The sequence below is a fragment of the Peromyscus californicus genome, unplaced genomic scaffold, assembly GCF_007827085.1.
Source record: "Peromyscus californicus insignis strain IS unplaced genomic scaffold, ASM782708v3 Scaffold_12__1_contigs__length_115047231, whole genome shotgun sequence".
Classification (NCBI taxonomy): domain Eukaryota; kingdom Metazoa; phylum Chordata; class Mammalia; order Rodentia; family Cricetidae; genus Peromyscus; species Peromyscus californicus.
The window spans coordinates 25,273,674-25,286,292 of NW_026294413.1; the positions used below are offsets into that span (position 1 = coordinate 25,273,674).

At 42.1% G+C, this 12,619-nt stretch overlaps 1 long non-coding RNA gene across 1 annotated transcript in view; it reads right to left on the bottom strand.

Moving 5' to 3' along the window:
• Window positions 1–2,397: 2,397 nt before the first annotated feature.
• Window positions 2,398–12,619, bottom strand: part of LOC128107849 (uncharacterized) — a 33,929-nt gene continuing 23,707 nt past the window's right edge. The window contains exons 5-7 of the long non-coding RNA XR_008217226.1: window positions 8,005–8,234; window positions 6,471–6,546; window positions 2,398–2,616 (exon numbers count right to left, since the gene is read on the bottom strand). This is a non-coding gene — a long non-coding RNA (uncharacterized LOC128107849). The remainder of the gene's footprint in view (window positions 2,617–6,470; window positions 6,547–8,004; window positions 8,235–12,619) is intronic.

The window sequence follows — 12,619 nt, forward strand, 5'->3', positions numbered from 1 at the left end:
GAAAAGGGAGAGAGAGAAGACAGCAGTGTGTGTCAAAACACTGTCACTTGAAGGCTAGGCTTTAAAAGATGAAGAGAAGGAAACTTGCAAGCGCTGTGTGCAGAAATTTGCAGTCATGTTTTCAAATCACTCCTGAGATGAGGTGCTGAAAGGCCCACAGACCGGGGATTTGTGCATAATCGAATCATTCAAAAACATATACATGGCTGCCAGAGCAAAGTACAATGTTCACTTTTGAAATCACAAAAAAAGCTTTGTTTTCAGTAGGGCTGAACTGACTAAAGCTTAGTTTCAGTGAAGCATGTTTTTGCTTTGGGTGTCATTATTTAGTTTGGCATCTACCGCCCAGGGAACCTTTTTCTTACTTCAACTGTTGTTTTTCTTGTGCTGCTACAACTGCGAAAGTCGAAGCAGGATCCTGATGCTGCATACTTGAATGAGAACCGGCCCCCTGTTTACCTTTGATTCTGATAAAGCCCGTGAGGGAGCAAGGGGTCTCCATGACTTGCCAGGACTTGAAAAGCCGATAGTTGTAGGCCTTGTCTCTCCAGCAATCTGGAAAATCAAGTTTAGCTGGTTTGATCAAAGACCTTGGGAGTCAGTCGAGAGCCCTTGCATGCAATAACTATAGATACTGTATACATCGGCCAGCCAAAGGCCAAAAAGCTAATAGCTCTGGGAGAGATAAAGGATTATGTATGTTGTGCTTTCAAATGCCAAAGGATAAAATTCGCCATTTTAATATGACGGCTAAGGTCTGTATGATTAGACGTTCAGACAAACAAAATACTCTAGATCTTAGAGACTTAAATCATTGCAATTACATATTTTTAAAAAGATCTGCTTCTGTCTGTCTGCTGCCTGGAATCCAGTGAGGGGCAGGGAATAAAATCCACACTTCTATTGACGTTCGTCCAGAGAAAAGAGAACAGTTTCAGGTAGTTGTAGAGTGAGATTGCCTCATATTTTTAGCGTCCTTTTTCATCCAAAACTTCTTGCTACAACACCTGTACAGACAAGATGATTTTGATTGAGATTGATGTGGTAGGGGCTGGCACACATTCTTTCTCGGACGTCCTCCTTTTGGGCAAGTCAGTCATGCAAGAGAAACTGCGCTCTTCTGCCAAGACTTGATTCCCTAGCTCAGAAAATTGTATGTTTCAACACGAGGAATTAGAAAAACTAAAGCTGAAAAGGATTGGTCAGGTCATTTGTATCTGATCTTATGAAATCACCATCTAACTGGGTCTCACGGGCTTATTTCAAGTCCTGTGATTTTATTTTTATTTATCTTATTCAAAAGACAGGATCTTGGGGCAGGGCAGATGAATCAATTGGCAACCTGCTTGCTATGCAAGTATAAGGAGCTGAGTTCAAATCCTTAGCACCCAGGTCAAAGTTAGGCACGGCAGTACCTGGAATTCCAGGTAGGGAGGCAGAGAAAGGAGGATGCTGGAGCTCAACAGCCTGCAATTTAGCCAAACTGATGGGTTCCAAGTTCAGAGAGAGACCCTGTCTCAGAATAAGGCAGAGCAATAGAGGAGGACACGTGATGATGACCTCTGGCTTTCACACACATGCACATGTACTTGCCCACACACTGTCCATATGTATCCATGAGTACAACACACACACACACACACACACACACACACACATACACACACACACACACACACACACACACACACACACACACACACAGAGCAGCAACTTCCTTGACACAACTACAAGCTACTGACTGTACCTTTAGCCACCATTTATAGAACACAATATTAAATCACGCCCAAGACAGTGAACCATTTCTTACCGGAACGTATGTAAACAGTATTGTGTCTACCTGCAAGGAAGATTGTTGATTCTTAAAATGGACACTGGTCTTAATTACTAATTAAAATCTCTGTAAAACAACTGTTGAGAGGAATTACACACACACACACACACACACACACACACACACACACACACACGAGAGAGAGAGAGAGAGAGAGAGAGAGAGAGAGAGAGAGAGAGAAAGAGAGAGAGAGATTGAGAACAGTGACCTGGCATTATACTAAATTACAGGTACACTTGTGACACACAAAAGAATCTGCCTACAAGTCACAAGTCACTGGATGCTATATGTGGTGCACAATAAAGGGCAATGCCTTATTTGACTTTTGTACCAATTAAAAACTACATCGGCTGGTGGTGGCTCATGCCTTTAATCTGGAGGATCTCTGTGAGTTCGAGGCCAGCCTGGTCTACAGAGTGAGATCTAGGACAGGCACCAAAACTACACAGAGAAACCCTGTCTAGAAAAACCAAAAAAATAAAAAGATTAAAAAAAAACGCTTACATCGTTGCTAAGAATCAGTGTATTAAAAACATACATTCTTACTAAGCACGTTCCTGAGCCTCAGAAAGATGAGAGGTGGTTCTCAGATTACAGGGCACTATTATTAGGTTCTCAAAGTATTTTCTTAATCACTTGCGTTTTTTCAAGGGAACGCTGGAGTCCACGTCGTCGAGTAAACAAGGTCCCATTGTGCTCCAAATGGCCATCGTGGGTCTTTCTTATTTCCGTGTTGTTTTTTCCTACTCACGCCACCAAAATTCACTTCTCGGAATAGGGACCTGAACCAAAGTCAAACATCATAAAGATATTTGCTCAGTATAAACGGACTTTTATGGACTGAAAAGCACTTTTTTTTTACAGTGTAATCTACATTTTTGTAAGGCCTTGTGGAAAATCCCTGATGATTGAACGGCCCTTAAAGACTTAAAGCCATGCATTTGCCACAAAGCTTTCAAAACTCCTAGGGGACAGAGGGGCGGGAGAGTGCGTGTTTTCCTCGTTGTCCGTAGGACAAAAGATTGCTTTTAGGGACCTTGTAATCCTGGGCCTCCTTCCCTTTTCTGGCCCTCAGTTCATACCACCCATAAATGAACAGTGAGAGACCCTCCCAGCTGCCCTCTGTCTGTCCCTACAGCCCTCTCAAGCCCTCTGTCCCGCCATGACTTCCAAGTCCTCGTCCCATCCTCCGTCTTATAAATGCTCCCTGAGTTTTGCCCAACCACACAGACTTTTCTTTTTCTTTTTCCTTAAGACTCACCTTATTTCTTATGTATCTGTGTGTGAAGCAGGGTACATACACATGTGTGCAGGTTTCAGAGGAGTCCAGAAAGGGATGTCAGAGCTCCCAGAGCTGAACCACAAACTAGGGTGCTGGGAGCCAGCTGTGGCCCCCCACAAAAGCTGTAAGCACTCTTAACCAAAGAGCCATCTCCAGTCCCAGATTCTCCTCTTTTAGCACATTGTTTTCAGTTCTCAAGTCTCATTTAGCTGAACAATATCTTCATCGAACATTCCAATGAGCTCAAGGTGTCACAGGCCCTTTCCTCCCCTTGGCCTGAAATGGCTAGGACACAAAATCCCCTTGTCTGTCCAACAGTGCATGATCCCAACCCACAGCTCAGGAGCGGCCCCTTCTCTTGTTCCTAGCTCATGAGGTGTGTGACTAAGAGAAAACTCCATGCCAAGCTTTCTGATTTTGCACCTCAATGGATTTTTCTGAGTGATTGAAAAATGAGGAGAAATTATTGTTGATTTGCTACAATTACATATTCCCCTAACGGCATAGGACATTTGAACATGCTTGCTCATGTGCAAGGGGTAAACCTTGAGAGTCCCAGGTGAGACGTGTTTGTAAGACCTGGCCTTGGAGCTACACTACGCTGTCTTGGACTTTAGGGAGGCTCATGCCTAACTCCCCCTCCTCAACACTTTCTACCACTCCCCTGTTCCGCAGAACCCAAATGGAAAAAACGTCAACCAAACTTCAACTGTCACACTCAGGACAGCAAATGACAGCAGCAAAGGTCTAACTCCTTTTTCCTTTAGAAAAAAACAAAAACAACAAAACCCTTCTGAAACAGCTCGCTCCATGTAAATGGCAGCAAAGAATGTTCCCTTTTTTCTTAAGATTATAACTGGAAGGCCTGAGGCTTGACAGTTTTGTGTGTGTTGTTTTCTCAGACTCTCCACGTCTCTTTCCACTCCGTTGTTTACCGATCAACCATGGCCTTGCTCAGCACACACGAGGGCTGAGTCCTCTAACTAGACTTTTTTTCCACTCATGGATTGGCTTTCGGTTGGAAGCCACGTGTTGATTTTCACATTAGCAGCCTCCGCTGTGAACATCTCTAACCAGTACGCCTTTTCACACAGCACATGTACCAGTTAAGCATTCGATTGTCTGAAGAGATTGACCACCCCGAGTGTGGCGGTGCTAAGGCAAGAGGGCCTCAAGGTTCTGGCCAGCCTGGGCGACACAGTGAGATCTTGTTGGAAAATGAAGCAAAAACAAAGACAAAAAAAAAAAAAAGATAAAGCTAGAATTATTTAGAGAAAGTTTTCTTTATATGAATAATAGTTTCTCTTGTGTTATAATAAAGTTCTTCAATAAACATGTTGAACCCAGCGCCAAATGACATACTTTAGTTTTGTTTGGTCATAAATTTCTATTTATAAGTTTATCAAAGACTTGACATGAATCTAAACTTAGCATATGACTTTTTGGCCAGGCATAGTGGGATATGTTTGTAATCTCAGCATTTGGAAGGTGGAGGCAGAAGGATCAGGACACATAGTGAGTTAGAGAACAGCCTGGGCTACAAATAACCCTCCCTCAAAAAAACTGTGCCTTTCTTAGAGACTTTGGAAATGTCACATGGACTAAACAAAGTCCTTGATTTCCCCCCTTAAACTGGATCTGATTCTGCAGCCATTTCTATTTCAAGTTTTTACCTTCATCCTTATTTTCCCTGAATCGCAGATGAGGATTCCTGGTTGTTCCACTCTGTCTAATACAGACCTGCAAACAGCGGGGCCCAAGATGAAGCAGCATCCCAGACAACAGCCTGACAAGCTGAGTGCGGTATGACCCAGATGCACTGGGTGCAGAGACCTGTGCTTCAGAGAGGGTGTGGGGAGGGCTTCACCCTGTAGGCATTTTTGGAACTAGGGTTTGAAAGGTGAGGAGAAAAGACCGCAGAGTCCACTGAGGCACAGATAAAGGACGTGATCAAGGCAGGAACCAGGTTACAAAACACTCCTGCCTCCCAAGCATCCTTACTAACAATGCCCTGTGTTGGTCACATCTCCATCAAGGCTTCCCCGGCCTTCAGACTAATATCCTCAGGTCCAATGCCTCGTTTTCCATCTATCCACTGATGGAGATTCACTTCTAATCATCCTCTATCAAGACCATGCTGGGCTGAGACCGTGCCTGGTGATAGAGTCCTCTCTAGAGTAGCTGTGGGAGGCTCTAGCCTAAACCACTCACACTACTGAAACACTGAGACTGGGTCGGCTGGTCACGTGGTTGCCTTGCAAGCACTGTGACCTTAGTTCTATCCTCAGAACCCATGTTAACAAAACCCTGGGTGTAGGAGCATGTGTTTGTAAACACAGCACGTGAAGACAAGCAGATGAATGGCTCACCAGCCAGTCAGCCAAGCATGATTAGCCAGCCTCTCCCTGCTCCTCTAGCCTCCAGACACACATGCGCCACAAATGTCTGTCTATACCCACACACAGATGCAGAGAGAGAGAGAGAGAGAGAGAGAGAGAGAGAGAGAGAGAGAGAGAGAGAGAGAGAGAGAGAGAGCTCTTTACTACTCTAAAGAATCACAATGAGATATAGTCCACCCTATGGTGCCCCTTCTTGGAAAGTCCTTTATGTGCTCTGGGCTTATGTAAGTTCTACCCGTGATACCCTCTGAAGACTTCCAGACTCCTCTGGGTGGAATAAAAGGAACTTACTTACCTTGATGCCGTTGTATCTCACAGCTCCTGTCTCAGCCAGTCCTGCACCAGACTTATATGTCCTTCCTCTCCCTTCCCCTTCACACCACAGACTCCCTGAGAACAGGGCCCAAGTCCTACAAGAGGTGCCTGATAACCATCCTTCCTAAGACTTGAGCTCTCCACTGCTTGGTACACTGAATTGACATGAATGAATGGTTAATGAGTAAGAAAAAAAAAACAACTTAATTTTATCTACATAATTATAGCTAAACTGATACAGACCGGTACTCTGCAATTCCTACTGTTTCCAAGTCTCAACTGGCTGTTGAATCATGGGTAGATTTCCTGATAGACTTTTTTATATTACCAGGATGTAATAGCATAAGAACATGATCTAGCTGCTTGACTTACTGTCAAAGAAGTCCCTCGGTTTGAGAATGTGTACAGGCAAGACTCTGCAGTATTCTTCCTTTGCAAGTGAAATACAGTTTTAAGGAAAAATATTTCCTTTTGATTATTGATGCTTTTAAATTTTAAAAAAATGGTCTTATTCTCACACAAGGTAGAAAAATTGCATTGTAGATAAATGCATCTTGCACTAATTGCATGCCCCACCTAAAATAAAATTCTCATGATCTCTAGTTATGCACAGAAGTTTAACACAAACGGTTCTACTTACACTAATTGTTGAATGGCCTCAACTTCTCTGCAGTGCATAAGACCTTTACAACAATACTGTTCCTGTGAAGCTGTAGCTGATAGAAGGTAAACAAAATATTAAGGAAATTTTACTTTTTTTGGCTTATTTCCTTTTTTTTTTTTTTTTTTTTTTTTTTTTTTGGTTTTTCGAGACAGGGTTTCTCTGTGTAGCTTTGCGCCTTTCCTGGAACTCACTTTGGGGACCAGGCTGGCCTCGAACTCACAGAGATCCGCCTGGCTCTGCCTCCCGAGTGCTGGGATTAAAGGCGTGCGCCACCACCGCCCGGCTTTTTGGCTTATTTCCTTAATGGAAGTAGAAGAGACCGTATTCTCTTATTTCTGTTATTACCTTTTTAATAGGTTGGGGACACTTACACCAATGGGCAGTTTTCAGTCACTAACTCTCTGCATCAGCCTGGTATAAATTCTGTTGTTCTCAAGCCACTTACACAACTCATGGTCTCAGAATTGATCCCTATCCCCATGTCTGTGCGACACTGATATCAACCTGTAAAGCCATTGAACAGACATTGCTCTTGATGCTGCAAAGCAAAACTCATATGTGACTAATTTCAAACAGAAATAAAATCAAAATAGTGAATAAGAAAGTTTTCTAATCTGCATTCATACTAAAACATGGACTTTAGACTGGAAATACTCTGTTTCAAAAACTTGAAGAGTTCTTCTGCTCATTGAATTGTGGTTGAATCAAAATTTTCATTGATTTTCATGTTTGTTTGTTTGTTTGTTGTTTTTGAGACAGGACCTTGCTCAAGGACCAGCTGGCCTTGAACTCATGGTAATGCTCTTGTGTCAGCCTCTTAAGGACTAAGAGTATAGGTATGTGTCACCGCAACCAGCACAGTTGACAGAACCCTCAGTCCAATTTGTTTTTAGATATTTGGTTTGTTTCCCTGGTTACCAATAAAAGTAAGTTTCTCATTCAGGATGAATTTTTTTGGGGGGAGGAGGAGATGCTGGTGAGAAAGCTCAGTGGGAAAAGTGTTTGCCTGCCACGCACGTCTGAGGATACGAGTTCAATCCCCAGAACCCACGTAAAGGGGAAAGGAGAGAAGTGACTCCACAACATTGTTCTCTGACCTCCTCATATATGTGCCATGACATATGGGTATCCACCACACTGACACATTGTGCATATGGCAATAAATTATTATTATTGTTGTTGTTGTTACTATTATTATTGTTATTATTATAACTATTGGTTTTTCAAGACAGGGTTTCACTGTGTAGCCCTGGCTGTCCTGGAACTCACTCTGTAGACGAGGCTGGTCTTGAACTCAGAGATCTGCCTGCTTCTACCTCCCAAGTACTAGGATTAAAGGTGTGCATCAGCACTGCCTGGCTAAATTAAAAATAATTTAATTCAACTTAACCATAACAGAAAGGACTCATGCCCACGCTACCCCCTTAATCACAGCAGGACACCATTGTTCCTCAGACATCATGTTGGATTGCCCCCAGCATCTGCCTTCACCTGAAATGACTTTTCTTACCTGTTTGTCTCAGGCTCACTGATTGAATCCTGCATCAATCTTTCTCTCTACTGCATCTTTCTCATTCCCACTGTGTAACAAAGCAAGAGCTTCTTGACTCCATGTCTCTTCAGCTGCTGTTTGCCTTACTGCAAAGGGCAGAGAGTGTTTCTTTTATTTCCACCTCTATTTTCGGATTTGCCATTCTCTCCTGAACTTACTCTCGTCAGATCTGGATTATCTTTGTCTCGCTGTGGAAAAAAATACACAAAGTAAACAACTTAAAAAAAGGAGTCGTTTTGGCAGATGAATTCAGAAGCTTAGTCTACGATCAGTTGGCCCCACTGTTCTTAGGGAAGTAGCAAAGCAGAAGATCACCATCCTGTAGACCATGACAGCTCTCTAGGAAGGCCAGGAAGTACAAAGAAACAGATGAGAGACCTGTTCCAAGAGCACACTCCTAAAGACCTCCAACTTCTTTCACTAGGTCTCACCTCCTGAACTTCTGCCACCTGCCAACCAGTGGGGAACTAAGCCTTCAACATATGAGGTGTAGAGGGACACTTGAAATCAAAACCATACTAGGGTCCCTGTCCCTACTTCATGAAACTGCTTTTATCCATGTCATCAGTCACCACTTTACCAATTCCAAGAGCTAACTCCCAGCTACTATCTGCCTTTGAATGGAACCATTTGACAAACCCAATCACGTCACTCTCCTTGGGATGTTTACTCCTCTTGGCTTGTGGGACTCTGTTTCCTATTGGTTCTCCTATAATCCCACAGGCCACTCCTTGGTTAGGTCTTCACCATTTTAAAGATCAAGAGGCCAAGTTCAGTCTTTCCATCTCTCCTAATCTACATTTACCGTGTCACCTTATTTAATCCTACAACTTTAGGATCACCCATATGCTAATAAATTCTCAATTATTTTCAACCGAAAGAAATCAACTCAAACGACCTAACAAACTACCCAAAAAGCAATGGCCTAAAACAACAATTGTATTAGTATAGGTCACAAATTTTAATAATTTATTTATTTTTATTTTATGTGCATTGGTGCTTTGTCTGTGTGTATGTCTGTGTGAGGGTCCCCTGGTTCCCTGGAACTGGTGTTACAGAGAGTTATGAGCTGCCATATGGGTGCTGGGAATTGAACCCGGGTCATTTGGAAGAGCAGTCAGTGCTCTTAACCGCTAAGCCATCTCTCCAGCCCCAACACAAATTTTAATAACTAGATGGTCCACCAAGGGATGTTCATGGATACTTAACTGATGATACATAGACAGTTTTAGAGGACCTATATGGCTGACTTCCTTTATACATTTAAAGGCCTAGTTACATAATATGCAGAACCCACTGGAGGTGGGGGGAAGAAGAACCTTTTTGAGTATCTAGATTATTTGTCCTGTAAGTATGTCTATGGGAAATTGTCTTGATTATGTTAATTGATGTGGAAAAACTCATCCAACTGAGCTGGAGATATTGGAGTGTGTAAGTACAAAGAGCGAGCTGAGTACTAAGAACCATGTACACCTTCATTTCTGTTTGCTCTTGACTGTGGATGTGATGTGACTAGCTAGTTCAGCTTCCTGTAGCATTGACTTACCAGCAACGATGGGTTATAACCTGGCATTGTGAGCTACAATAAGTGCTTTCTTCTTTAAGTTGCTTTCTGTCAGGGTATTTATCACAGCGACAGAAGGAAAATGAAGGGACCACTTGCTCAGAACTCACTAAGAGCTTCAAGAACCCAATATGGTGGGCATTCTTTACACAGCTACATGACTATGTTTCCTGTATCATATTCTGTAGAATCATGGAGTAGGCAGGTTAAAATGCAATCTCCTAGCCCCATTCCAGAATTACCAAATCAGGACCTCTAACATTTACCTATGGAATCAACATTATTTATATGCTTCATGATAGAGTTTGAAACTGACATTTCAGTGTCCAAATACACACCTAAGTTCTGCTACTTCTAGACACCTTCCCCTCCTTTTCCAATTTCAAAGGCTTGATTTGGCCAATTTTCACCCTTAAGTTAAAATTTAAGACTTGATGAGATATTAATGGCTAATAACACACTACCTTTTTAGTAAGACTTCCTAAAATAAACCAGGTGGTAGCCTGAAAGCTAGCCAAGGGATATTTTCAGAAGGAAGGTAGGCCATTCTGACACATTTATTTGCTTCCTGTGAATCAAGAAAGTAATGTTTGCTTTTGGTATTTCAAAACATTACTCACTGATTTATTTTATTAAATCATATACAGTGGATGGCTGTTATGAATGCAGCAGAATAGAATTGTTCCTCTTCATAATAAATAACTAGGGAGCACTGGTCATACAGTCCCAAGGCTCTTGAGTATATCAAGTACCAAGTAGCTGAAGCTATCTAAAAAATTTCTTTGAATTTTGCTTATAGTTCAACTCAGAACTTTTGTGAATTTGTATCCTACATCATATGAATACTTTTGAAGATAGAAAATAATATCTGAATAATATTTGAGTTATTGTACATTGTTAAAATACAAAAGGCTTATGCCCAAGCCGGTTTTCTTCTTTGTATTGTGATAGGATACCTTTCCTACTCTTCAGTTTCCTGTGACTATTTGATTGAACGCTAGTCAACGATACATATGACTTTGTGTTTTTCAAACACATATGACTTTGTGTACATATAATTGGTGTTTTTCAAACAATTCTCTAGAGCCTTTCTGCTTCAGTTGGTTTCTTCCAAAATATGCCAACCTTAGAAGCCTCATAATATCAATGACAGAGCCAACATGGAAGGAACCGGGGTACTTGACTGGTCCCATGGAGGAAAACTGTATGTCAGTTTCTCTATTACATTAGTGAGACGAAATTTCCTTAGGACTGTATTACTATAACATCAGTCTTTACCTTAATATTATAAATACTTTACTCTTCCTCAAAATTTTTGATAAATCAGTGATCAGGCAAGTGTTCCATAGCTTCAAGCAACCACTGGCACATACAATAAAGACTTCAAGGCTTTTTACATGTATATGCTCTTTCTGAAAAGTATGACAGGCCACCATTGTGCCTCCCCAATATGCATGAAAACAATAGATACATAAGGTACCAACAAAAAGTTCACTCTGTATGTACAGCCACATGTCAGAGCAGCAATAGCCACTGTGACCTCAGTCAGGAAACCATAAGGAAACAGCCTGGCAGCCAACCCAACAAAGCCAACAACCCTCCCTCCTGAGAGGCCTCGCCACTGCAGCCACTCGGTGCCATGCTTCGGTGCTCGATGTCAGATCCCCTTGTGGGAAGTATTTCTTTTCTAGAAGATAATCCAGGCTCTGTGACTCGCAACAGAGTTGATTCTGTATCTGGGTACTTTTTTAGGTGGGGGGAGTGATTATTTAGACATTTAATAGTGTGGTAGCCCACTCTGAGACAGATTTGTAAACGTACTAAAGCTCTTAAGGAACACTTGGCTTTTTATTATTCTATATAAGAAACATGTGATACTGAGGCAATGAGTGAGTGACTTGTCATAGGCCACAACAGAATTAGCCCTGGAATGCAAGGGTTCCTGGAGTAATTTCCTCTCTGAGAACAAATGAGGTCTGAATTCATATATGCCAATATCTCCCTGAACATCAATTGTCACAGAAATGCAAACCTAGAAGTAGCCTCACCATCTTCATTTCAGCCCGTGCATTCTGTAAAAGAGAAAAATGCAGTCTGGTCCTAATGCCATCTGAGGCAACAGAAGCCTTCTGAGCTTCTAGGCATGGACTTAGAGCTTCTGACAGAAAGAGTGAGGCAATGACAGGTTTCCTGAAATGCAATTCTTGCCCCTAAACCACTATTGCAGTAACTTCTGCCTTTCTTTTTGTTTGTCTTTCTTAAACATCCCAGGGGTTCTCTTCCCATTCTTTTCTAGTAAGGATTTCTCCATCTACTCGTCTCTCGAAGTCTTGTCTTTCGAAAATGTCCCATGTGACAGTATTTACCTTGGCTTGCCAACAGTTTCACTTCCCAGTGTCCTGTCCAACATCTTGTTCAGTTGGTCAGTTAGCTAACTTAGGATGTTTGGAGATAAAACGCTGACATATTGGACAGATTGCCTATTTACATATTGCCGTGTCCTGTTCTCATTGGGTGACTTAAGAGTTTGTTATTCTCGGGATCCCTTTTGTAACCTTCCTAAATATACTTCTGGCCATTCCCACTGGATGTTGAGTGACATCAAAACAGCTATGGCGCTGGGTCCTCCTGCCTTCTGTTTCGTCTTCATCTCTTCTCATCCCACCTGATCAGGAAATAGCAGTTTTTCTGCTGCTTCATGGGCTAGTTCATCACTGAAAGCGACCTTCGCTTTAGCTCCAGCTACCTTGAATCTGTCATTGCTCTGTTCCTAGCTTTTAAAACTCTGCAATGAGATGGTGATGCTTTTGCCAATATCACACACTGTCATCCTGCATATTACAGTTACCATATCTTCGTCTACCCCACGGCACTGACATGAGGCTAGATGTTCTTCTGTGATCCTGAAGATATCCAAAGACTTTGATTCCTCCGACAACTTTCTTCATGCTTCTTCTATGGGTTTTTGTTTTCGCATTTCCCAACTTGGAGATAATTTTTAATTTTATT